This window comes from Aplysia californica, unplaced genomic scaffold, assembly GCF_000002075.1.
Source record: "Aplysia californica isolate F4 #8 unplaced genomic scaffold, AplCal3.0 scaffold00556, whole genome shotgun sequence".
NCBI classification, from domain to species: domain Eukaryota; kingdom Metazoa; phylum Mollusca; class Gastropoda; order Aplysiida; family Aplysiidae; genus Aplysia; species Aplysia californica.
The window spans coordinates 331,049-335,335 of NW_004797826.1; the positions used below are offsets into that span (position 1 = coordinate 331,049).

Here is a 4,287-nt window from a genome sequence, read left to right on the forward strand (position 1 = left end):
AAGATCAGGGGTGTGGCAGAAAGACAGCAGTAAGGAGGAGCCAAGGAGTAGCAGTAGAAAGGCTGCAGAAAGAGTCAGGAGCCCAGAGGAGGGGGCTAAGGAGATGAGGGGGTGGGGGCAGAAAGCAGACGTCAGAGCATTGCTGGAGAGCAGGAAAAGAGGTGAAAGGAGACAATTTTTGGAAAAGAAATTTTTCGGTGGCTACTCGGATTCGAACCCTGGACATTTGAATGAGAGGCCAACCCCTTAACATATAGGCCACGAGAGCCCCGTCGCGCGGGATTAAACCTAGCGAGCATAATTTTAAAGACGATTATCACAGCTAAAAACTTGTTTCATTTTCGGAATCAGTGAAACGGTGAAAGTGACTTTCGGGGGACCTGATTTGATGCGATAATATGTACACTTAGATATAGATTCTAAGAAGATCTAAACTATTTTTAATTGAAAACTGAAATAAGGTTCAAGCTCACTTACTGCTGTGTGCATCTGACATCAAGGCCTTTATCATACACTGCACGGTCACTGCACAGTGTCAGGAGAAAAACACGTGTGTCCTCGGTCACCCACTGATTAGTCTCTCGGAATCACAACCGTAAGGTCTTGGGTTTGAACCCCGTTGGAGACCGACGTGTTGTCGTTACGAAAGGCATTTCACTGTATGAATTGGTAGCGTTTATGCACACAAGACAAAAAAGCAACTATAGATCAAGATCTTCCCTAGATCTTGATCTACAACAGTTCCCCGGGTCACGCGGGGGTAACCGGCAACGAGAGAGCAGACAAGCTGGCTGGAGAAGCAAAAGTGGGAGGGAATTTGACACTGGACCCACCAACCGTCCTAACCGCTATAAGGGAAAATTTGAGGAAGAATAGGCGGATAGCGGTTCCCACACTCTAGGGAGATTGAAGGAGAAGGGGATCCAAAGAGGAGAGTGGAAACACAGCCATCTGTGCGGACCAGTCCGACGAATCTCCAACCAGATCATGATGGAAACTATAAGCAGACAGACTCTGGGATGGATCCTGAAGAAGGGGGTTGGGGGGAGCAGAGATGGACATGTTCCGACTGCAGTGACCTCAACACAGTGGACAGAAGTTTTTCTCGTGCTCGGCGAGTCAACAGTTGAGGAAGGAAAAAAAGCGTTCCAAAACTGGCGGCAGTCACGGGGTATGCGAGGGCTCACCACAAATGTTTCTCACTTCACCCAGGTGCAAATTGGTTCCCAGCAAAAGATAAAGAAAGATCTTGCATATTGTTTGTGTTTGAGCGTGCGTTAACCGCAGCTTGCACTGTATGCTTCCGTTCACGTAAAAAATGTTCTCGCTCATATTACTTTACCTATGCCCACGTAGTTTTAGTTTTAGTTAAGCTTTTACGGCGCTCGCAAGTTCATATGATCGCCAAGGGGTGGGTGTCAACAGAGAAGTCCATACAGGGAATCAGGCTTACTCTACTCACCTCTCTAGCCTCAGCAGCACAAAGTCTGCTTCGACTATCAAGGCACCCCGGAAATAGCAGGTCACAAGAGAGAGAGAGAGAGAGAGAGAGAGAGAGAGAGAGAGAGAGAGAGAGAGAGAGAGAGAGAGAAACTTACAAAAGAAGTAGAGGAAAATGGCTATAGTAAGGATGAGGAAAGAAAAAGCAGAAGTTCCGCGTATGCAGTTCAGGCACGGTTATGAAACGGATATTGATGAATCTGCAATTCTAGGGAGCATAATAAGTACATGGTAATACCCCCCCCCCCCCCTTTGGTAATGGCCTATAGACACTTGAGTCAGCAGCACTGCCCCGGGAGTTACTCCAAGCTTTGCATGACACTTCAGTGAGCAGCACCGCCCCGGGGGTTACTCCAAACTTTGCATGACACTTCAGTGAGCAGCACCGCCCCGGGGGTTACTCCAAGCTTTGCATGACACTTCAGTGAGCAGCACCGCCCCGGGGGTTACTCCAAACTTTGCATGACACTTCAGTGAGCAGCACCGCCCCGGGGGTTACTCCAAACTTTGCATGACACTTCAGTGAGCAGCACCGCCCCGGGGGTTACTCCAAACTTTGCATGACACTTGAGTGAGCAGCACCGCCCCGGGGGTTACTCCAAGCTTTGCATGACACTTATGCAGGTCGGCGTCGAAACAAATCTTTTGTTTTGTTTTGTTTTGGTAAGTGTTTTACAGAGCTCGCAACTGCATAAGGTCATATGAGCGTGCGGGACACAAAAAATTTTCAGTTTGAATTTTGCCCGGGTGACGGCCGAAGCCTACTCTTATCGATTTTGGACCACCAAGGAATATCTTTAACGTGCTCAACTTGCACACGGGACCTCCGAGATTTTTCGCCCTTGTCCGAGAAGGCTAGGTGTAGATCATTCAACCAGAAGATCAGGAGTGTGGCTTAAAGACAACAGTAAGAAGGAACCAAGGAGTAGCTGTAGAAAGGCTGCAGAAAGAGTCAGGAGCCCTGAGGAGGGGGTAAAGAAGGTAAGAGGGTGGGGGCAGAAAGTGGAGACGAAAGTAGACGACAGAACATTGCTCGAGAGCTGGAAAGGAGGCGAAAGGAGACAATCTAGAGAAGAAAAATTTCCGTCGCTATCCAGATTCGAACCCGGGACCTATTGAATGAGATGCGAACACCTAACCTCTAGGCCACGAGAGCCCCCAACAAATCTTTTTTTTTTAAATCTTGATCTAGATTATAAAGAAGATTTTTTAAATTTTATTGAGACCCTTTATTAAAAAACACTTTGCATGGCACTTCTGCAGGCAATTTACCAATCAAAAATATGTATTTTTGAAATATCTTGATCCAGTTATTTTTAAAAGTTTCTCTGATTGGGTCCTATATTAAAATCACTCTTCTGGTTCACTAAAACAAACATTTACAGTAACCTGACCTATAAGCTGCTCATTTTAAAACAAAGGCACCACCCTGCCCTCACATTTTCCTATAAGCTTGTAGATTTCATCCACGACCGTGTATACTATATTTTTATGTCCATGTGAGTCTCAAAAAGTACTCATCCGTCTGTTAAATTGGACCGTGCTTCTGGGCCTTACATCACGTGTGGAGTTGAGGAAAACAGGTAAACTTTTTTATGTTTCAGTTGTGAACTATAAATCCCCTAATATTTTTACATGTTTGAAGGGCCCATACATGTTTTAAAAAAGCATCAAAACTTTGCAGATTTGAATCAAAATTTTGACAGATCAAACCCGTGTGATATTTTTTGACGAATCGTCAATTTTTTTTATGCGTATGTAGGCTCCTGTGGAAACTTTAGATCAAACTGTTATATTTCGCAGGTGATCGCAGAGAAGACAGGACTGATGCGACAATTTCGAAGATTTCGACAATACATGTACTGAATTTTGATGGGAAAAAACAACAACAAAAAAACAACACTGAAAGGTTTGTGTCCAATTATGCATCAACATTTTGTATCTAAAACTTCCTATCAAAATTGTGATGCAACGTGTATGGGACCCTTTAGGCTAACATCAAGGAAATGGTTTCAAAACATTAGTTTGTAGTGACCTTCATTAACGTGCTTTTAGATTCTGTTGATCGTGCAACTTTTAGAGCCACATGAAAAGGCCAGAGATATTAAAAAGGACGATTTATTTTTATTCTGTTTTTATCGCAGTAATAAAGCTAGGCTTATGCCTGAAAGATAACTCGCAGGGTTTTTTTTTCCAAAGAAAAGTCTTGGGAATTTTTGTACGTGTCTTCCAGGGGTATCAGAAAGTCTAGTTTTCCAATAATCCAATACAACAAAGCCCCTCAAAGGGGCTCTCGTGGCCTAGAAGTTAAGGTGTTGACCTCTCATTCAAAAGTCCAGGGTTCGAATCCGGGTAGCGACTGGAAAATTTTCTTCTCTAAAATTGTCTGCTTTCACCTCCTCTCTAGCAATGTTCTGTCGTCTGCGTTCGTATCCTCTTTCTGCCCACATCCCCTCACCTCCTTTGTCCCCTCATCTGGGCTCCTGACTGTTTCTGCAGCCTTTCTATTGCTACTGCATGGCTTTTTCTTACTGCTGTCTTTTAGCCACACCCTAATCCTCTGCTAGGAAAGATTTACACGTATCCGTCTCGGACAAGGGCGAAAAATCTCAGAGGGCCCGTGTTCAAGTTGAGCACGTTAAAGATCCCTTGGTGGTCTAAAATCGGGTAGGCTTCGGCCGCCACCCGGTCAAAATTCAAAATTTCCAAAAACCTGAAAGAGTTGAATGTGTCCCGCGCGCTCATATAACCTTATGCAGTTGCGAGAGCTTAAAACACTTCCCAACC

At 44.8% G+C, this 4,287-nt stretch overlaps 1 protein-coding gene across 2 annotated transcripts in view; it reads right to left on the minus strand.

The window, feature by feature from the left end:
- Nucleotides 1-4,287, minus strand: part of LOC101849487 — a 48,752-nt gene that overhangs the window by 20,235 nt on the left and 24,230 nt on the right. The gene's annotated exons all lie outside the window — the stretch shown is intronic.